The sequence below is a fragment of the Rhinoderma darwinii genome, chromosome 5 (assembly GCF_050947455.1).
Source record: "Rhinoderma darwinii isolate aRhiDar2 chromosome 5, aRhiDar2.hap1, whole genome shotgun sequence".
In the NCBI taxonomy this organism is placed as follows: Eukaryota; Metazoa; Chordata; class Amphibia; order Anura; family Rhinodermatidae; genus Rhinoderma; species Rhinoderma darwinii.
In genome coordinates this window covers 328628810-328652580 of record NC_134691.1, presented here as the reverse complement: position 1 = coordinate 328652580, position 23771 = coordinate 328628810, and the positions used below count along the sequence as shown (strand labels likewise).

The following is a 23771-nucleotide window of genomic DNA, read 5'->3' as shown; positions in this document are numbered from 1 at the left end:
TAGCAGACTTTGCACCTCTTTTGACTTTCTCCCTTCTTGCCAGTTTGGGGAACTTCTCCTGGAAAGTGTTGCCGCCTTGGTACGATGTGTGTGGCCCCGCTTCCAGAAGTACTGGGTGCCCCCCCTTCTTGGTCCCTAAAGATTAGGTTCTTGATAATCACCTCTTGAAATTCCAGGAAAGTTCCCGTCTGGCCTGCACATCGACGTAGCACGTACGCATTGTACAAAGCCATCTGTATGATGTGCCCGGCCAGCTTCTTATACCACACCGCATGGCGCTGTAGGGCTTCAGGATTTGATCTGACAAGTCCACCCCTCCCATGTACCTATTGTAGTCCAGGATGCAGTCTGGTTTGGGGGTGGCCTTTCCTTCATATATCCTAAACCTGTAGGTATACCCGGATGCACTCTCACAGCTTATACATCTTCACGCCATACCTTGCCCTCTTACCCGGCAGGTACTTGCGGAATTGAACCCTCCCTTTAAAATGTACCAGGGACTTATCAATAGAAATACACTTCTCGGGGGTGAATGCTTGGGAAAACCGGGCACTGGAACGGTCTAATAGGGGTCTCCGTTTATACAAACGGTCAAAACTGGGGTCATCTCGGGGTGGGCACGGCTCATTATCAGTATAATGTAAGAAGCGAAGTATTGCCTCATTTATTTATTTTTTTAGGTTCCAGTTCAGTTCTGAAGTTGCTTTGAGGGGCCCATATATTAGAAACCCCTATGAAATACCCCATTTTAGAAACTAGACCCCTCAAAGTATTCACAACAGCATTTAGAAAGTTTATGAACCCTTTAGGTGTTTCACAAAAATTTAGAGCAAAGTAGAGGTTAAATTTACATATTTTTTTTGTCAGAAAATCCTCTTTATACCATTTTTTTTATAACACAAAAGGATTTATCAGAGAAACGCAAATTAATACGTATTGCCCAGATTCTGCAGTTTTTAGAAATATCCCACATGTGGCCCTCGGGCGGTAATGGACTGAAGGAGCGGCCTCAGAAGCAAAGGAGCACCTAGTGGATTTTGAGGCCTAGTGGATTTTTTATTAGGCACCATGTCCGGTTTGAAGAGGTCTTGTGGTGCCAAAACAGTGGAAAACCCCCAAAAGTGACCCCAATTTGGAAACTAGACCCCTTGAGGAATCCATTGTAGTTTTCATGGGGTGCATGCGGCTTTTTGATCAGTTTTTATTCTATTTTTAGGTGGCGCGGTGACTAAAAAACAGCAATTGTACTATTGTTTTTTTATTCTTTTTTTTTTTTACAGCGTTCACCGTGCGCTATAAATGACATATTCACTTTATTCTGCGGGGCGATACGATTACGGCGATACCAGATGTTTATAGTTTTATTTTATGTCTTATGGCGTTTGCACAATAAAATACGTTTTGTAAACAATCATTCACTTTTTGTGTTACCTTATTCTAAGAGCCAGAACGTTTTTATTTTTCAATCAATAAAGCTGTGCGAGGACTTATTTTTTGCGTAACGAACTGTAGTTTCGATCAGTATCATTTTTAGGTACATGCGACTTTTTGATCTCTTTTTATTCCATTTTTTGGGAGGTGAAGTGACCAAACAATTGTGATTGTGGTACGGTTTATTAATATTTTATTTTACGGCGTTCACCGTGCGGGATATTTAAACAAAAAATATTTTGTAGTTCAGGCCGTTACGGACGCGGCGATACCAATTATGTATAGTTTATTTGTTTGTTTATAGATTTTTATTAATAATAAAGGACTGATAAGGGAAAAAGGGGGATTTTTACTTTTATTACTTTTAAATCTTTTATTTTCTTATTTTTACACATCTTTTTTTAACTTTTTTTTAACTTTATTACTTTGTCCCACTAAGGGACATGAGGGCAGGAGGCCCTGATCGCTATTCTAATACACTGCACTACATGCGTAGTGCAGTGTATTAGAACTGTCAGCTACTCACTGACAGCAAGCATAGTGGGTCCTGACGTTGTCAGGACCCACTAGGCTTCAGTCTATGGCATAGCCGGACGCCATTGTTTGGTGTCCGGTTGCCATAGTCACCATCGCCGGCCGCTATCGCGTAGCAGGCCAGCGATGGCAGCTTAACCCCTAAAAAGCCGCGATCTCTATAGAACGCAGCTTTTAAGGGGTTAATCAGCGGGGACACAGCGATCGGTCCCCGCTGTAGGAGCTGTGACAGCTGCTGAACAAGACAGCAGCGTCACAGCTCCTGTATGTGTCGGGAGGACGGCCGAAACGGCCGTTACTCCCGTGACGTACTATTACGTCATGGAGCGCGAACGATACAGCTGCCAAGACGTAATAGTACGTCAAGGAGCGGGAAGGGGTTAAAAGCCGCCATTACCCGATCATGTATTATTATTTTCCATTGCAGGGTATCATGTTATAGTTGAGAAATCACAGCTATGACACATCTTAAATTATTCATTATATGTGGTATAGTTGACAACGCTGTTGTTTCCACGAAAAAAAACGGAAACCTTACGGAATGGAAACAAATGGAAACCATTTGGAACGGAAGCATTATCGTTGAAATCAATGGTAATGCAAATGGAAGCTATGGTTTCCGTTTGGCTTTCCGTTCATGGGTTCCTCAGACGGAAAGGTCTTACGGAAACCCATGAACGGAAACCAAAGCTGATCTGTACATACCTTAATACATTAATAGCAGAATAGGTGAGACTTGAAGAAATCTCATCCACAGGCTACATAAAAAAACAGCCGAGAAACCGTTCATACATCTGCGGTGCATTTTTTAAAATCTGCAGCACGTCAATTTATGCTTCGGAATCACTGCTTTTCTGTTGCAGGTTTTCCCCACTGAATTCAATAGGGAGGTAAAACTCACAACAAATAGCAAAAATTGCAACTCAGAATAAAAACAAACTTTTTTTGTGTAAAATGAATAAAAAAGTTTATACTTACAGCCCGGCTGTTATAGCAACACTTTTTTTTCCATGCAGCCCGGCCTCCTGACGTTTCATCCCATAGAACTACTTCGGCCAATCACAGGCTGCAGCGGTCACATGGGCTGCAGCGTCATTCCAGGAGGCTGGGCAGGAACAGAAAAAAGCGTCACAACAAAGACTGGTAAGTATAAACTTTTTATTTTTTTCAGCCACTGTTTTCCACAATTTGGTGCAGTTTTTCAGGCGGAATTCACTGCGAGTTCCATGATGGATGCGCTGTGTAATTTTAATTCCAGCCAAATAAAAAAATAAAAAATACTCTGTTTCAGCGGGAGGTCAGTGCTGTTATAGTGTGCACCTTGTTGATGAATCTGGCATAAGCTACAAACCACGCCAGGCAGAAAACATAGATAAATGAGTCACGCTCGGTGCAGCTGTGACGCATTTGTCTGAAAAAGTGACGCAAGGGCTTTATAAATATGACATTTAAAACAAAAGACATATTTTCTTAGAACTCTGTGATGTCGTTCCTCTGTTATTTTTCCTAGAACTGTATGAAAAAATTGACAATTGGGTGTTACAGTTCTCCTTGTTAAGTGGGCGTGTCCCTACACAGCCTCTGTCAGCACTGATTGGGCATTGTCAGTCTGTGTAGGGACACACCCCTAATTGGTAACACCCAGTTGTCAATTTATTCATACATTTCCAGGAGGTATAATAGAGGAAGTTTACAACGTAGAGTTTCAAGAAAAGATGCCCCAGAATTATTAGTTAATGGGAAATACACGTATTTACTAAAATAGACATTACAGGAGAGCTGATGGGTCAACTTTTTAAGTACATTAAAATATTTACAAAGTTATTCACCGTTTATGTAGATTCCAACTGTGGAGCGTTACAAATTATGGTTTGATATTCTTGCATGTTTGGGGAAAGCAGTATGAATCAGAGTTTATAAAACTTTTCTGTGGTGCAGAATATAATAATAATTCCAAATATGGCCGCCTCTTTGTTACGTGAACATTTCAAATAATAAACTGATCAGAAATAGGACAGACTGTTTCAAGAATGACTAACCTGGAAATTACCAAGCTGTCTGTCCTCAAAATGAGACCTAGATGTATCATCTCATTCAGCAATTTTTAGTCATTGAAGTTCACTTTAGACCACACAGAACATGTCATATAACTCCACAACTACAGAGATGACTTCTCCATGACACCCATGATTTTTCTTTTCCTATTAAATAGCATAGTTAGTAAAGTCCTTTGTTAGTCAAGTTGTCCTACCCAGCAGCATTGCCAGGGGGCGCATGTGAGGCATGTGCCTCAGGTGCTGGTGATAAGCCTTGGTTAGGGTATCTAGATCCAGTGCTAGGGCACTAAACGGAATCTTTGCTCTGGGAGAAGGAACCCAGCTACAACTATGTACCTACCATTACAATTTTTTTATGGTACTTGTGACTACATAAAACTTCGTAATATATCTTATTCGAGAAAACTGTCATCTTCCTCACCTTCCAGAACCCTGCAGTTTTATTTTCCCTGCCTCAACCACCTCAGTCACACAAAAAAAATCCATCTTGAATAATATAGTAATTAGAAGGGGAAGAGGGGGATGCAGCTGCAGTTTTTCACACTGTATTTCAGTATGGGGGTGAAGCAGGTTGTGGTGTGTGCTGGAAGCCATTTGACCCATTAGTGACCGCCAATACGCCTTTTAACGGCGGCCACTAACGGGCTTTATTCTGATGCATATGCCTTTTTACGGCACTGCATCAGGATAAAGTAAACAGAGTAGGGAGCGTCAAATCTCCCTGCTCTCAGCTGCTAGTGGCAGCTGAGGGCTGGGGGCGTCCCTGCTCTGCCGGGTGAGATCGATATTAGTATCGATCTCACCTGTTTAACCCTTCAGATGCGGTGCGCAATAGCGTGCACCGCATCTGAGTGGTTTTGGAGAGAGGGAGGGAGCTCCCTCTCTCCCCACCGACACCCGGCGATAAGATCGCCGAGTGTCTGTGTCTCTAATGGCAGCCGGGGGCCTAATAAAGGCCCCCAGGTCTGCCTGGAGCGAATGCCTGCTAGATCATGCCTCTGGCATGACCTAGCAGATGCCTGCCCGTTTTAAACGGACAGGCAGTAATACACTGCAATACAAAAGTATTGCAGTGTATTATAATAGCGATCGGAGAATCGCATATTATAGTCCCCTAGTGGGACTAGTAAAAAAGTGAAAAAAAAGTTTAATAAAGTTAATTAAAAAAAAAAATGTGAAAAAAAATGAAAAACCCAGCTTTTCCCCATACATAATGCTTTACTATTAAAAAAACAAAATAAAGTAAAAAAGTTACACATATTTGGTATCGCCGCGTCCGTAACGACCCCGACTATAAATCTATTACATTATTTAACCCGCACGGTGAACGCCGTAAAAAATGTAATAAAAAACTATGGAAAAATTGCTGTTTTCTGTGAATCCTGACTTAAAAAAAATGTGATAAAAAGAGATCAAAAAGTCGCATCTACTCCAAAATGGTACCAATAAAAACTACAAGTCTTTCCGCAAAAAAAAAAGCCCTCATACGACCGCATCGGCGAAAAAATAAAAACGTTACGGCTCTTCAAACATGGAGACACAAAAACAAGTCATTTTGAAAAAAAAGCGTTTTTACTGTGTAAAAGTAGTAAAACATACAAAAACTATACAAATTTGATATCGTTGCAATCGTAACAACCCGCTGAATAAAGTTATTGTGTTATTTATATCACACGTAAACGCTGTTGATTTAAGACGCGAAAAAGAGTGGCGAAATTTCAGGTTTTTTTCTATTCCCCCCCAAAAAAAAGTTAATAAAAGTTAATCAATAAATAATATGTCCCCCAAAATGGTGCTATTAAAAAGTACAACTTGTCCCGCAAAAAACAAGACCTTATACGGCTATGTCGACGCAAAAAATAAAAAGGTTATAGCTCTTGGAATGCGACGATGGAAAAACGTAAAAAATGGCTTGGTCTTTAAGGTCTAAAATAGGCTGGTCATTAAGGGGTTAAAGTGTGCCTCCACTTGTGATCTCTGACCTGACCTGACTTTGGGTGTGGAGATATGCCCCTGTATGTTGGGCGGTACAGTTTGCCATAGCATCATGATTGCCAGCGTCTCTCCATGCCCGAGGTATGCTTTAAAGAGGACCTATCACCTCCCCTGGCATGTCTGTGTTAGTAAATACTTGTGTTCCCCATGAAATAATATCTTTGGAACATCTTTTCTTAGAATTTTGAAATTGTACTGTTCCTCTGTTATTCCTCCTAGAAATTTATGAATAAATTTATGAATATATTGACAACTGGGTGTTATCAGTTGGGGGTGTGTCCTTGCAAAGACTGAAAATGTCCAATCAGTGCTGACAAAGTAAAACTGTGTAGGGACACGCCCCTTTGACAAGGGGAATGGTAACACCCAGTTGTCAATTTATACATATATTTCTAAGAGGAATAACAGAGGAGTACTCCCAGTTTCGATAGATGAGGCCTACTGTTTCCCTTCACTGACAGCAAGCAGTGATTTTGACATCTGTAAGGAATTGAAGTGCAATATTTATTAGAAAGCGTCATCAATTATTAAGCTTTAGTTGTACAAAACTGGACAACCACTTTATTATGGCTTCCTGTAAATCAATGACCCTTAGGGCATGACCACACGTGGCGGATTTCCTCCGCAACTGTCCGCATCAATGCCGCACAGAATCTGCGTTGCAGATTCTGCTGCGGATCTGCACAAAATGTGCAGTACATTGATGCGGACTAGCTGCTGCGGACTGCGGGAAAAGTGCTTCCCTTCTCCCTATCAGTGCAGGATAGAGAGAAGGGACAGCACTTTCCCTAGTGAAAGTAAACGATTTTCATACTTACCGGCCGTTGTCTTGGTGACGCGTCCCTCCTTCGGCATCCAGCCCGACCTCCCTGGATGACGCGCCAGTCCATGTGACCGCTGCAGCCTGTGCTTGGCCTGTGATTGGCTGCAGCCGTCACTTACACTGAAACGTCATCCTGGGAGGCCGGACTGGAGACAGACGCAGGGAGTTCTCGGTAAGTATGAACTTATATGTTTTTTTACAGATACATGTATATTGAGATCGGTAGTCACTGTCCCGGGTGCAGAAACAGTTACTGCCGATCGCTTAACTCTTTCAGCACCCTGGACAGTGACTATTTACAGACGTCTCCTAGCAACGCTCCCGTCATTACGGGAGCCCCATTGACTTCCTCAGTCTGGCTGTAGACCTAGAAATACATAGGTCCAGCCAGAATGAAGAAATGTCATGGTAGTAAAACCAATACGCTCCGCAGCACACATAATATCTGCGGACTTCATTGCGGAATTTTGACTCTCCATTGAAGTCAATGGAGAAATTCCGCCATGAGTCCGCCACTGCTCCGCAACAGACAGAGCATGCTGCGGACACCAAATTCCGCTCCGCAGCCTATGCTCCGCAGCGGAATTTTACGCCTCGTCTAAACGAACACTGCTAAATTAAAGTGTAAGTCAATGGACAAACGGCACCGCTGCGGATTAACGCTGCGGAGTGTCCGCAGCGGAATTTAAGTGAAATTCCGCCACGTGTGAACCCAGCCTTATTCTCATCAGCCGCTCTAGGAGGGATGTTTGCGTTTCTCAATCTTTATATTGTACTGTTAATGGGTTGGACGCTCCTAGGAGCTACATTCGGGGTGTCCTACATTTTGCAGCCTCCTTACGAATCGGCCTTATGAGAGACTGTTTACTGGCTTCAATAACACCTACTAGTTTAGGATTATTAGTGCATCTTTGTTGATTTCATGATGGAGTCTAGCTACCGTAGGAGGAGCACACTCCATTGAAATCAATAATAAATCTGTATTCTATAAGCTCCCTCTAGTGGTAGCTGCAGGTAGTCAGAATTTCATCATTTAAAGGGGTATTCCCAACTGAAACATTTATGGCATATCCATGTCTGATAGATGCAGTCAAGCTCTGGGACCCGCACCTATCTCCAGGACAGGGGTCACCCGACCAGTGTCTCGTCTGGTGAGGCAGCCGCTGGCCATTGCATCCAGGTGGAGAATGAATGGAGAGGTGACCATGCAGGTGCGCAGCTCTCTTCTCATTCCTATAGGACTTACGGAAACCGACAAACAAAGCAGCGTCTGCTGTTTCCACGCCGGCACCTCCCCATTCATTCTTCACCTCAATGTGGTGGCCCCTCCATGATAACCTCCATTATAGTGGACTTGCTTGTAGTCATATTCACTTCTTTATTGTGCAGCAAATCTTTATCCGTCAGCCGCGGTAGGGTAAAATGTTCGGCATTCCTCGGATTTGACATATTTATGTATATAATGCTGGCAGGCATTCTGTACCCTGGAGTACAGGGATACGACTACAACAAGGCACCTTGTCTCTTTAACCATCTCCTGACTGTCTGCAGTTTGATGTGCACTTGCAAATACCAGAAGATTGGAATAGAGCGAGTTCTGTGCAGCGTATCAGTTCTTGTGGGAAAATATGCTCCAGTGAGTTATTGGCACCAGCGCTGGAATGTGGCATTTAAAAGCACCTTTTTACAGTGGGAAGGAATTACTGAAGAATAAACAATCCAGCAGTGCTAATCGGACCGCGGTAATCGCATAACCCAGAAGTCACTCATTGCCAGTTATTTACAGAATGTATTTTTACTGTATGTATTTACAGTCTGTATTATGTTCTGTTCACATCTGTATTATGCTGCTTCTGTCAGGGATTCAAATATTTTTGATAGCACGAATATCGTAGACTGCAGCGCTATTCTTGCTGTAAAAAATACCAGATACCTGACGGATCCTATAAGTCAATGGGATCTGTCAGCATTCCTCGGTATCGGTCATAGCTGTCAGGGCTCCGAGATGAATGGAAAGATGTGAACAACAATGCTCCTGTGTGTACAGTATATATTGCTGTTACATACTTGTTATGGTGCCCCCTGGTGTTCCCTCTCGGAATGTCCACCCAATGTGTCTATTTTTCACACATGCCCCGTAGCTCAGTCCCACCGCGTGGATCCTTTTGTACATGGGCTGCTTAGGCATTTGCGTTTTTTTTATCGTTTTTTTTTTTTGCAGTGTTTTACTACCTGCGTTTTTTTAGGTTGTGCTTTTCACGTTGCCAACAAGTGATTCCAATATCATGGGATGCAAGGATTCCTCTAGGCAACACTGATTCATTCTGAAAAAAAGCCATAAAAAATTCAACACACATTGACACAAATACCTATTGAGGTCTATGGGAAAAAAACAACACTAAATGCTTGAAAAAACACCAAAGCCAGCCTTGCTGCCATATAAAAAAAAATGCCAGTTACCCAAAAGACGTTAGATAAAAACGACAGGGTTGTCGTGCAGTTTATATTTCTCCATTGACTTAGAGCTAACATCTGGCCGCATCGTCTTTTACCACAAAAAAAGGCACATAAATGTTTTTCTTAAAAAAAATATGCGCGTAAAGCCACCCTAAGGGTATGTGCACACGACCATTTTTCAGGTGTAATGGAGGCGTTTTACGCCTCGAATTACGCCTGAAAAGACGGCTCCAATACGTCGGCAAACATCTGCCCATTGCTTGCAATGGGTCTTACGATGTTCTGTGCAGACGAGCTGTCATTTTACGCATCGCTGTCAAAATACGGCGCGTAAAATGATGGCTCGTCAAAAGAAGTGCAGGACACTTCTTGGGACGTTTTTGGAGCCGTTTTCTCATAGACTCTTTTGAAAACAGCTCCAAAAACGGCCTTAAAAAACGCAGAGAAATACGCGAGTTGCTCAAAAAACGTCTGAAAATCGGGCTGTTTTCCCTTGAACACAGCTCCGTATTTTGAGACGTTTTTGACTCTGCGTGTGAACATACCCTAAGGGGGTATGCACATGTGCAGTTTTTTTATTACTTTTTTTATGCAGTTTTTGAAGCCAAAACAAGGCGTGGATCATAAAGGGAAAGAAAGCACAAAGGACATATACAACTTCTCCTCTTATTCGAATCCACTCCTGGTTTTGGCTTTGAAAACTGCATGAAAACAAGTCAAAAACCTCCACGTGTGAATGCAACCTAATTAAGTCCTAATCATTTGCACATGATCTGGAGCATCCGATTTTAATCTTCAGGTCTTTAGGTTACCCGAATGGTGCCCATATTGGCCACAGCCTTCTTTATTAAAATAACTTTAAAACATATCAACCTTTACTCAATTAATACTTCAACTCTATTACCAAACTTCTACCATAAAATTTACAGGAGTTCAGCAATAAGCTGATTTTACCCCAACTTTTAACAAAGATGCCATGACAATAAAAAATACATACATAATTTGAGAGGGCGGGCAGGTAATATACTTTAATATAAGTTGTATACACAAGTCACATGGGTTCAACTAGGAGCCAATGACCTTCTGTTACTAGGCAAAGGAAAGAATCCTTCCCTAACGACAGTGGACTATTGGCCAGCCCGCCAACCAATAACTTCCAGCTGTTCCCAGATGCACAAACTGCCTGGAAACAGCTATCAATCTTGGCGGGAAACTTTCCCGCCAAAACCCTCATAGGATCCACAAATCCCATGTGGATTAGTGATGGGAAATCTAGTTTATTTTAGGCATTAGTTCATTAGGATCTAGTTCATTCAAAAGATTAGTTCATCGTGTCTCTAGCTCTGGGACACTGTTGAGAAGTGATTGGAAACAGAGAATACACGGGGCACCTTGGAACGTGTAACATTCCCTTCTTTTATATATTATATACTCCCACATAACAAACTTTAAATTGAACAATAACTAAAGATTCAGATTGTGGTTCAGGATTTGTCCCACTTTGGATGTTGTGACTCTGTTTCTTCTCTCTGTAACTTCTTTTGCTGCTTTTGAAAATATTGTCTCACAGGAAACGGAAGACGCCAGAATACACAATCGACAATTTGCCAGTTGAAAAAGTCTAGGCTATATTATAGGATAGCTTTTCTCTCATTCCACCAGTGTGTCCTGAGGAGGTTGATAGGGAATGTATCATGTGACTTGTAAACTAACTGAACTAGTGAACTAATATGATAGGAGAACCAATAATGAGAGTCTAGATGTATTTGACACTGAATGAAGCAGCGCCACCTATTGTAGGGTAGAGGTATTATGGTGAATGGGTATGAGAGCAGAAAAGCAATACAGCAGCACCTACCACAGAGCAGGGGGTACAGGATCAGAGAGCAGGGGGTACAGGAGCAGAGAGCAGGGGGTACATTAGCAGAGAGCAGGGGGTACAGGATCAGAGAGCAGGGGGTACAGGAGCAGAGAGCAGGGGGTACAGGAGCAGAGAGCAGAGGGTACAGGATCAGAGAGCAGGGGGTACAGGAGCAGAGAGCAGGGGGTACAGGAGCAGAGAGCAGGGGGTACAGTAGCCAGTGTCAGCAGCAAGACTGGACCTCTGGACTAACAAGATAGTGATTATATCCCAAAAACAGGCGAATTGCGTGTCTGGGAGGTGCTATTTCAGAGTTTAGTTTCTTTTATTAGATTTGTATTTGTTGGGCTGTGTTGTTGTTCTATTTTCCTTTTCCAGCATTAGGGCTCATTCAGACAAGCGTGTATCACGTCCGTGTGACGGCCGTTAAAACAACGGCCGTCTCACGGACTCATGTATTTCAATGGGGCCGTTCACACGACCGTCTTTTTAATGTAGCGTGTGAAGGGTCAGTGAAAAAATAGGACATGTCCTATTTTATTGCGTGTCACACATCCCTCCATAGACGCTAGTTTATGGGGGAACCGTGACAACGCGTCCCGCACGGTTGCACCATTGACGTGAAAAACGTCAGTTTTTCACGTCCAAGGTTGGCTACGTTTGTGTGAATGTAGCCTTAGGAACTAAAAAGCAAGTGGCAGGGGCGTAACTAGGAAAGACTGGGCCCCATAGCAAACTTTTGACTGGGGCCCCCCTCCCCTGGGTGTCACACAACCCCCCCCCCCCTTGTAGATAGTGCCTTTTTTACAGCCCCCCCCTGTAGATAACGCCATACAGCCCCCCCCCCTGTAGGGAACGCCATACAGCTCCCCCCCTGTAGGGAACGCCATACAGCTCCCCCCCCTGTAGGGAACGCCATACAGCTCCCCCCCTGTAGGGAACGCCATACAGCTCCCCCCTGTAGGGAACGCCATACAGCTCCCCCCCCTGTAGGGAACGCCATACAGCTCCCCCCCTGTAGGGAACGCCATACAGCTCCCCCCTGTAGGGAACGCCATACAGCTCCCCCCTGTAGGGAGCGCCATACAGCTCCCCCCCCTGTAGGGAACGCCATAGAGCCACCCCCCCCTGTAGGGAACGCCATACAGCGTCCCCCCTCCCAAAAAAATGCGACCTACAGTGTGTCCTACAAAATACATGTATCCCCTCTCCACAGGATCTCCACAGGATAGGGGATACATGTGCGATCGCTGGCAGCGATAGGGAGAACGGGGGACTAAAAGTCCCCTGAAGTTCTCCATCACAAACCTCGGACTTCCGGCGTCTGCGCAGCTCAATAAAAATGAAAGGAGTGCTGGTCACGCATGCGCACAAGCACGACCGGCGCTCCATTCATTTCTCCGGAGCTGCGACACAGACCCCGGAAGTCCGAGGTTTGTGATGGAGAACTTCAGGGGACTTTCAGTCCCCCGTTCTCCCTATCAATGCCAGCGATCACACATGTATCCCCTGTCCTGTGGAGATCCTGTGGAGAGGGGATACATGTCCTGTGGAGAGGGGATACATGTCCTGTGGAGATCCTGTGGAGAGGGGATACATGTCCTGTGGAGAGGGGATACATGTCCTGTGGAGAGGGGATACATGTCCTGTGGAGAGGGGATACATGTCCTGTGGAGAGGGGGGGGGATACATGTCTTTTGCTCTATTTTGCGCCTTCAGGACCAGACACCGTTTAGCCATTTTTAGCACGTGTTAGTTAAATGGCTATAACTTTTTTATTTGTTGTGCTAACGACGTGATTTTTGCGACGTTTTTTGACCATGCAGGTTTCATTTTTTTATCGTTTTTACACACACCTTTTTTGCTATTTTAGAATTTTTATTCATAAAGTTTGAAAATAATAGTAAAAAAATAAGCTTTTTTACATTTCAGCTATTTTTTTTTTGGTAATAACATAGTTTTACCTTAAAATAGACCTTTTATTTGTGATCGTCAATGTCTACCGTAAATTTTAATATATTACATGTCTATATTAGGGTAATTGGGTCAGCGCTAGAATTACAACAATGATTGGCGGGGGGGAACGTTTTTTTTTGGGGGGTGGGTATTTTATGTGTATTTATTATTTAAAATTTTTTTGCACTTTACTTTATTATTTTTTTATTACTATGGTCTGTCCCCCAATGGTCAAAGAAGACCTTTGGGGAACTTTATATATATTTTTTCTTTCTTTTACACCATGTTTTTCCACTGTAACTGGAGCTGTACAGCAGCCCCAGTTACAGGGGAAATCAGCCCTCTCATAGTGACGATTGTCACTAATAGAGCTGTGCTGTGTCTAGCAAGACCCAGCAGCAGCCTGCCACTAACGGCACCCGGCGATCATGTGACCAGTCACATGATCACCGGGAGGAATAGAGACAGCGCCGCTGCTGATGTCTCTATTCCTGTACACAGCGCGCATTCAGTGCTGTGTACAAGTGATCAGAGAAGACAGAAGCAGCGAAAGCTGCTCCTATCTTCTCCTCAGGGTCCCCGGCAGTCACTGACAGCCGGAGACCCGACATTGAGCTGCCCGATCGCGCGGGCAGCAAGTTAAAACCCGAGCCGTAGAAAGTCTATGGCTCGGGTTTTAAGGACCCGTCCCTGACCGCTGGCCGTAAAAATACAGCCAGCGGTCGGGAACCAGTTAATGGCAGAGCGAGGAGATACCTCCCTGCTCTGCCGTAGTGTTCAGTGGCGTCCCGCTGTAGCAGCCATAGCGGCTGCTAGCGGAGCCTCCGGCCATGGTGTGGGCCCGTGCCGGCGGGCGACACGGGCCCCCTCAACCCGCGGGCCCCGTAGCAGCCGCTACTGCTGCTACGGCGGTAGTTACGCCACTGGCAAGTGGTAGTGTGACAGTGAGGAGCTGCTGTGCTGATTCACTCACTGTCTCACTCCTCACACTTGCTTTAGTTCCTGATGAACTAATCTTTGCTAGGGTTGTGAACTAAATGAGTTAGGCTTCGTTCACATCTGCGTCAGGGTCCCGTTCTGACGTTTCTTCTGAGTTTTCCGTCAGAACAGGACCCTGACTGAAACAAACGGAAAAACTATAGGTTTGCATCACCATTGATTTCAATGGTGACGGATCCGGTGCCAATGGTTTCTGTTTGTCTCAGTTGTGCAAGGGTTCCGTCGTTTTGACGGAATCAATACCGGAACGGACTGACGTAAAGCTCAGACGGAACGGTGACCTGACGCAGATGTGAACATAGCCTTAGGCTTCGTTCACATCTGCGTCGGGACTCCGTTCATGGGTTCCGTCGGACCTTTCCGTCAGGGGAACCCATGAACGGAATCCAAACTGAAACAAACAGAAACCATAGGTTTCCGTTTGCATCACCATTGATTTCAATGGTGACGGATTCTGTGCAAATGGTTTCCGTTTGTCACCGTTGTTTAAGGGATCCGTCGTTTTGATGGAATCAATACCGTAGTCGACTGCGCTATTCATTCTATCAAAACGACGGAACCCTTAAATAACGGTAACAAACGGAAACCATTTGCGTCGGATCCGTCACCATTGAAATCAATGGTGATGCACACTCAAACCTACGGTTCCCGTTTTCAGTTTGGATTCCGTTCATGGGTTTCCCTGACGGAAATTTCCGAAGGAACCCATGAACGGGGTCCCGACGCAGATGTGAATGAAGCCTAATTTCACTTTGAAGATCAGATCTTTTTGAACTCACTGTTCGTGAACTACCCATCACTAATGTGGATTCCTTCTGATTGTCTGGGAATTCTTTCATTATCATCAAAGACAGAATTACAATGAAAGGTAACACGTCTATTATACAGCTTGAAGCACATAACACAAGATCTACCATTAACAATAGGTAAAGGGGTCATCTCTCCTCCTCCCCCTCCCTGCACAGTGACCTCTGCACAGGTCACAGAGCATGCTCACTACACTCTCCCACAGAAGTCGATGAATCATCTCCAGACTATAGTTTCCTATAGTCCATGAGGCTTTAGCATATATTTAAACGCTGTTAACAGAGCTGATCAGCATCCCCATAATCATGTACAGAAAATAAAATTTAAAAAAAGAATACATTTCAGTATCTGTTTCTAATGAGTAAAAAAAACAAATCTAGGTGACATTCGCTATAAGGAAAACACAATAACCGTATATATTCACGCGGCACGGTGAAATTGTTACCATAAAACTGCAGCAAAACTTTTAAACCATGGCAAAACTGAATTTTTCTGCAATTTCACGTTTAATAAACTTGCTATTCAATCGCACCGTGTAACTTTACCCTACCATGGGAGACATCGTGAAATGGCAGAATATGGTTATAACCAGAGTGATGAGCCTAGTGAATATCCCACGAGAATAGCCACAACTGAGACTACATAGAAGACACAACAAGATCAAAACAGAGGACGTCCTGAAGTGTCTAGCACATGATTTTGGCAGACCCCTTTACAAGACAAACAAATTAGATAAGACAGAGAGAACAAGACCTCAACAGACAGGGTAAGGCAAGGCCACAAGAGAACAGACCGGACAAAGCACCACAAACAAGCTCTGCCAGGAGCTCCTATGAGCCGGTCACCTAGAGCAAATACACGTGAACCAGCAGCCACATATAGACCACTAACTATTCCTCCCGACCCCTCCATACACACACTCAGCATGTGTTTTCAATGGGGAGAGGGGAATAAGCCGCTGCCAGACACCTCTGTCGGCGGCTCGTCTCCCGTGAGAACAAAGGATCGGGCATGTTGTAATGCCCGATCATTTGTTCTCACTGAAGATAACCTCCTTTCTCCCCTAAATATGCTGTCGGGGGAGTCGTGACATCCCCATACAAATTAGATGGTTGTGGTGCCAAATAGGCAGGTTCGGCCAATGTTTACCTAATGTGTATGGGCATCTCTAAATATCACTGGTGAAGCCTCGTTCACATCTGCATTGGAGGCTCCGTTAGGGGCCTCCGTCGCAGATCCACCCGAGATTACCAAAGACAATAGCGCATCATGCTGCGGTGCTGTCTCCGGTAAAATCATGGACACCCTGACAGAAAGCCAACTTAACATATTAAAGTCAACGGGTTCCTGCGGTATCTGTTGTGTAATTAAACTGTTACTCCCGTTATTCTCTTGTTCTGCTCCTCTGACGGAGCAGAACAACAGAACACACCGACGCAGGTGTGAACTAAGCCTGATGCAGACAACCTGATTGGTCACTGACAGACAGGTTCGCTTTAGTGAGAAATGTTAGTATTTTATACACAATTGTGGCCTAAAACTCAAGCATAGACCAGGCCTCACTAGGACGATACATCAAGGTGGCCACATTGCTAAGGCTCAGTTCACACCGGCGTCAGAATCTCCGTTGCAGATTCCGTCAGATTTGTAGGGACGAATAGAGCTGCATTCAAAACTGTTCTTCCCTTTGAAAACAATAGACACCACAAAGGAACCCGACGGACCCCATTATATGTCGACGAAGTCTCTCGGCACTGGTGGTATTTCTCATACGACATACCATGGAGACGGCACTGCGTCCTGGTTTCCTTTATAAGTGGAAACCAGGACGCAGATATGCATAGAGCATTATACAGAACACTGACTTTCCACAGAGGGAAGTGGGAGCAGAATCCCAATATAATTATGTCCCAGAAAACCTCTTTAATTTGATGTGATGTGTCTCATGCATCTACACTGAAACCCGTGTGAGCTCATTGCTCGCATGGCAGAGGGTGACGCTGTTTGTATTTGTCCAGGGTGCAGCTCTTGAGGTAAAGGGTGAATTTTTGTGTCTTTCCTAGTATAAATACTCGAAATACCAATACCTATAATGCAAACACTGTGTGCATCCAAATATAACATTTGCCTTCCCCGAGGCAACCTACAGAATTTAAAGGAAACCTAGATAAAATACAACATGCCTGTGTATGTGGGAGATCAGGTTTTCCTGTGGTAAGCATTTTTCCATTAGGGCTTTTTATTTTTTCAACATTACAGGCGACAATGGTTCAAACCGTTTATATTCCATTTGTCTGGCTAAAGATTTGGGCCACACATTGACTTTGGCCGCAACACAGGTCACGCAGCCAAAGATCTCCTTGCGCTGCTTGCATTGCAAGTAATAAAAGTGAATGTGGCTGCATTGCGACCCCCAAGTTACTGCGACATGACAGTTGCACGAAATACAGCCGGATAACATTTCTTGAGACTGTTGTGTCGCAGCAACCTGCAGCAACATTCACTTTCATTACTTGTGATGCAGGCAGCGCTACACAGCGATTTTTGGCCGTGCGACATGTATCGCAGCTAAAGTCACCGTGTAGACCCGAGCAAAAGAAGGGTGAATGTTTTTGACAGAGTGTGTCCATATTTTAAATGATCAAAGCCTCTCAAAGTCAAGGTACCAATAAATATAAACACAAAATGATAACGTGATAAAGGTCAGGACCCTGACAGTGGCAGCCATAGAACCCCGGTGATGGCTACAGAACCTCCATAACAGACCAAGCCACAGGACCTTCATAACAGTGATGGCTACAGAACCGCCATAACAGACACAGCCACAGCACCTCCATAACAGTCATAGCCACATGAGGACCTTCATAAAAGTAGCAGCCACAGTACCTCCATAATAGTGACCGCCACAGGAGGACCTTCATAACAGTGGCAGCCACAGTACCTCCGTAACAGACAAAGCCACAGGACCCCCATAACAGTGGCAGCCAAAGGACCACCAGAACAGTGACAGACACATGACCTCCATAACAACCACAGCCACAGGTCCTCCATAACACACAGCTGCAGGATCTTTATAACAGAGGCAGCCATTGGAGCCCCATAACAGTGACAGTCCCAGCACCTCCATAATAAAACTAGCCACAGAACCAACAGTGATCTCAGCATCTCTAGAAAAGTGACAGCCATAGGACTATCATAACAGTGACAGCCACAGGACCTCTGTAACTTTGATAGCTGACTTTGCACCAATTTTGAGAGAGCCCCATCCCCAATATTTTTCAATGCATTTATTCCAGAAAACTAATGTAAATTCCTTCATAAATCTCCCCCATTGATAAGCTTTTATTAACATTAAAATGGAAAACCCTTAAGAGTTCTCACATACTAGTGGTGCTGCATTGGGTTGCTTCATTATCGCATCTGCAAAAAAATATATATATATATAGTCGTTAATACACACATTTTTGGCTACAATCGGTGGCGTGGTTTTCTTTTTTAGGTTAAGGTCACGCTACTGGATTTGCTGCGGAAAATTTCCACAGTAAATTTAGAGGAAGCTGCAGGGAAATCCGCAGCGGCAAATCCACACCAAATTTAAATTTGGTGCAAATTTCCCTGTAGACAATAACTGAGTGTTAAAAATAATACAAATATATATATATTATATGGACACTCCCATAGCAACACTTACCTAGTCCCTTGCTGGTCTCTGTACTATGTAAACGCTGCAGCTTGTGATGTACAGAGACCTGCGGGGAACCAAGGAAACGTTGCTAGGTATTTACTATATGGATTTGCATATTCGGATCTGCAGCAAAATCCGCAAGAATTGGGTTTTGTTGCGCATTACGACTTTCCCTTTTACTCAATGGGGAAAATTCGCAACAAATCTGTAACCAACCTTCAGCAGGAATTGACATGCTGCAGATTTAAAAATGCGTGCCACAGGTCAATTTTTGAATGGAAAATGTCTGCAGTGCGTTTTTGAGATTTGTTCAAATCAAGCATTTATAATACGCTGTAGACTTTCCGTCCACTACGTGTGAACATAGCCTTAAAGAAGCAGTTTGAGGGAATGATTTGCCCAGGCAGTGAAGGGGGTTAACATTTTCTTGGCCACTTTAAGGAATCCATTCTGCGCTGTTCCTTGGGAATTTTGGTATAAAATCATTACAACTCTTGTTTATTATCACAGATCATAACCCGTGGGTTGGCATCTCTGAATTAGACTATGAAATGACTTGAAAAAGCAGCATTCATACATGGACTGCTCTACAAACCGCATTTTGCATAGATGTGGAAAAACGAGCGCTCACAGCTTCAGTTTATGCCAGGGCAGGAGGCTTTCGACTACTCGGTGTTAAGACATTCGCAGACAGCCAATCCTCCGAGGCTTCCACTTCAGACACACAGACAGCCTTAGTTTACATTGCGGACGTAAGGATATCACAGCCCGGTCAGCCGGTGGCATGTGAGGTTTGGAACATAGAACTTAACCAAAATGAAAACCAACAATGTCACAAATTTGTCCTGTTTGGTGTTTATGTGTGATGTCAAAGAACCGCAACAGCCTGACCTGATATAGAACGGACAGTATATATACATTACCACATAGTATCTCGGCTGGCGAGTGTCGAGAAACCAGGAAATGAGACACTTAGGAAAGAACGTGTGAAAATGACATTCCGAGTGTCTAAGTGACTGACGTCTTACATAATAGACCAAATGTATAAAAACGAGCGCAGAAAAATGGATACGGTGTTGCCCATAAAAAACTAGTTGTCCCCCTACATTTGAGGATCTCAGCAAAGCTGTTAGGGGTGTGTCTGACGACAAGCGTCTTGACTGTATCCAATGACAACCTGCAAAATTGTGAAGAAATGCTGCTCTTGAGTATGATACATGCTGTTACTCAGTACAATATAAGTAATACAATCACAAATTGTCTCATCTGATTATGTAGATTATATCTATAGATAAACCGTAAAATGATCTCCAAAAGGTGTCCATAACCTTTACTCGACACAAAAAATTTCTAGCGACACATTCCCTTGGTGGGGGTCCGAACACGGAGACCCCCACCAATCGCTAGAACGAAGCAGCCGAAGCGTTCGTGTGAGCACTCAGCTGCTTCGTTTCGGTTCGGCTTTTTCCGGAAAGCCAATGTATCGGAGTGCGGGCTCATAGACTTTCTATTGACTCCATACACCGACTCCCACTTTTGTATTGCAGTGTATTACTTGCACTGTAAAATGTGTAAAACGGACAGGCATCTGCTAGGCCATGCCTCTAGCCTTTATTAGGTCCCCCGGCTGCCATAGAAACCACCGACACCCTGCGATCTTACTTAGGGTGCCGGTGGGGTGAGAGAGGGAGCTCCCTCCCTCTCTAAAACCACTCAGATGCGGCGCTCGCTATTGAGCGCCGTATCTGAGGTTAAACAAGCGCAATCGATGATATCGATCTCATCCGTTAGGTTAGGGCTGCTCTCTGCTCTCAGCTACCGGAGGCTCCCTGCTCTATTTATTTATCCCAATGCAACGGCAGCAGCGGAATAAAGCCTGTTAGTGGCCACCGTAAAAACACTAATGGGTGGTCACTAACTGGTTAACAAATAACGGTTGCGGCAATAGCAATTATGTATACTTATTCCCATAATAAAGCATTTTATAAGATGAAAAAATACTTTGTTGTTGTTACATTGGATTTTTTTGTGAATATTTAATTTGACCTTTCTTTACTTTTTCGTTTTTCATGGGGACCATGCGATCATTTGATTGCTTACTTAATACACTGTTATGTTATGCCTGTCAGTGTAAAACTGACAGGCCGCCTATTAGGCATACAGACAAGGCAGACCTGGGTAACTTCTTAAGGGCTTCCATGGCAACCCATCGGCACACCGCAATCAGGTCGGGGTGCAAAAGCGGGGTGCCGATGGTTTGACAGAGTGAGCCTCCTCCCTCTGTCTAACCACTTAGATGCTGCGGAATTATCCTGGATCCCGGCCGTTGCAGCAGTTTTTTAGCTGTAAAATACAGCTGGCATTTGCTGCGGATGGTGTGAGCACAGTTTCTGTTCCAAGAGCATCCACGTGCCGTACATTTAAGGCACTTCGTGCTAACTACATAGCGCCGGTGCCATAAATGTACAAATGACGCCAACTGGTTACGTTGATTACGTGTATTTCTTTGTATACTATGCAGACATATGGCAAATATTTGGAATTATATACTGCCATTATATAATTAAAAAAAAGATTTTCATAATCCTGTCAAACAATCAGGATATTCTCTGGGAATATGTTAGATGCATAGGAATCTATTGGACTAGGTCAAGACAGCTTTTCAGCCTCTGGATGTAAACTAGAATGTTGCCGTTCATTGACGGCAAGGAGAGATCTTGAAAATGGCTTGGAATTAAGACAAAAATTATAGTAACAAGTTACAAAACATTTAATTATATTATGTATAAAAACTTTATTTACATACACAAGACTTGACAACCCTTTTACATGTACCCACAATAGGGGCGGCTATCGTATCCCATTGATGGGCCGATTATTGAATGAAGAAGGCTAAAAATGACTGTTGGGTTTAGTTCAGTGTATAATAGTCAGTCGCACGTGAATTCTTGCCTTATATGTGGCATATTTTATGACATGTGAAATCAGCCGCACACATCAATAAGAGGTTTTCATTTCCTTCCTCTTTTTCCCTCCATAGGACGGCGATCTAATCTATCTTTTGTCATTTCTCACTGCTGAATGGGACATTGTATACGATTTCTAGGTGAAATTCCTCAGGCCTTTTTCTGACTTTTCCACATTTGACCTGGCTTGGCCTTCTCCTGGCACCGTGCTTTGAAGCTGTCTTGAGCAGCGAAGTCCTTGGCACTCGCTCGTTGAACACTAAGCCAGTAGATAAATAAATCCGAGAGAAGTATATTTGTGTAGAATTCCGGGATATGCTTTCTAGCTTCCATTTATCAGCTACTCGGCTACTAATGTCTGAGAAATAGTAGCTTTCTATACATTGATATATTGTACTATTATTATCCTCTGTATTGTCTGTGTCTGGCGTTTCCAAACAATGGCTATGGCAAAGGGTAAGTGTGGATACAGTCAGAAGCCAAGATAAGCGAAAACATTATAAAGGAAATTCTCACCGGGAAACATTTTGGCTAAGTCCGACCGTTGTTCTCACTTACGCATCATTGGAAGCATACAGTGCTACAGCAGCATTGGACTTTTCCGTTATTTGCTGTGGATAAAATGTAATGGATTGGCTAAGTTATATTATGGGACGATGTTTCATTTTGTCTTTAATGGGGCTCAGAAAACACCCTTTTGAATACCCTTTTAGGGAATTCTGTGTTAATTGAAGGGGGTAGTTGCTTCATTCAGGACCCTCATTTATTAGCCAAAAGTGACAACTGCTGAAAAGAGCGTCTTGCCCTCTGGAGGACCTGTTATGTCCATGCATTACATGGGCAGCCCATTGATTTAAATGGAAACTGTGTAATGCCTATTGTCTCCTCTGGTGGCGCTACAGCGGAACTGAACACTTGCTGCCAGGTTCCATCATAGATTACAGCTCTGTTCCAGGAGCGGAACACCATGTGACCAACTTAACTTCGAGGGAACTTTTGAAGGAAAAGGGATTGTCCAAAATGGAAAACACCTATAAGGGGCTTTCCTATCAGGACAACCTCTGTCCATTTGCATATATGAGCCAGTGCAGAAAGATACTGCATACAGCAGCTCCCGATGTTGTAAACTCAACTCACCCATAACATGGCTGCCCGTTCATTTATATTGTGCCCGTAGGTACCACTGATATCTATGGGTTAGAGAAGCTAGACCAATGGGAATCAACTGGTCAGTTTCCAGATAGGACAACTCTTTTGCCATTTTTTTTAAAACTTTTATGTTGTTGTGTGTCTTAGGCTTCGCTTGGTTCAGACTTTTAGCCGCAAACATTACTTTTTATGCATTTCTTACAAAGCGTTACAATGCAAAATTGCATGAAGGCGTCCAATTGTGTAAAGCGTTGGCTGGTATTTTTACAATGTATAAGGCGTAAGTATGATTATTTTTTTATTTTATAATTCAGGTTTTATTTGTAAATGTCAAATGTGGTCCATATTGTTGCGGCAGTGAAAAACTTAAGGTGCGGAACAGCTTCACCTAGTACGCTATTGCAACTAGGCTGCACTTCAAATATACGTATGCGTTACTTTACTTTTTTTTCTACAGAAGTCTATGGGCAGACGGTTTTAAAGATGTGACGTACATTTGCCCAGTATACTTTTTGATATTTTTTTCGTATTATTTTTTATTATAAGTTTAGCAGTGAGCAGAGCCTTAGCTTTTCTTCCAGTCTAGAGTTATTAGTATGAAAGAGGTTAACAATGTGTTGTGTCATACTGAACTGGCTCAGCTTCCTCGGCCTTTCACAGTGCTGGGACCCGAAACAATTGATTACGCATGACAGACCTTGGAAAACAACGAATCTTCCAAATGAAGCGTGCACATCTCCATTACATCGCCAAACGAGGGGCCTGTGAGAAAAAAAATAAAAAACGTTGTTGTTTTTTTTTTACATAGTATTTTTTTTTTACTAGCTATTTCCTATCCCAGCTGCAGGAAATGTTCTGTATTTTTCTGTATTAATAGTGGGCCACAAATGGCAGAAAGCCAAAAAGTAAAGCGACAGATAAGAGGAGGGGGGGGGGTGGCATCTGGACTTTAAAGCTTTAAAAGTGCTGGAAATAAAAAAAATAAAAACACACAAAAAATTACGGCATGGATCTGGAATTTTCCAACTAACGATGTACGGATGTGGTAGGG

General features: G+C 43.5%; 1 protein-coding gene and 1 long non-coding RNA gene across 2 annotated transcripts in view; one reads left to right on the top strand and one right to left on the bottom strand.

Annotated features, from left to right (window-relative positions):
* Positions 1 to 9158, bottom strand: part of LOC142652171 (uncharacterized) — a 94280-nt gene extending 85122 nt beyond the window's left edge. The window contains exons 1-2 of the long non-coding RNA XR_012847777.1: positions 9073 to 9158; positions 2944 to 3070 (exon numbers count right to left, since the gene is read on the bottom strand). This is a non-coding gene — a long non-coding RNA (uncharacterized LOC142652171). The remainder of the gene's footprint in view (positions 1 to 2943; positions 3071 to 9072) is intronic.
* Positions 1 to 23771, top strand: part of CDK6 (cyclin dependent kinase 6) — a 138921-nt gene that overhangs the window by 79612 nt on the left and 35538 nt on the right. The window lies entirely within an intron of this gene.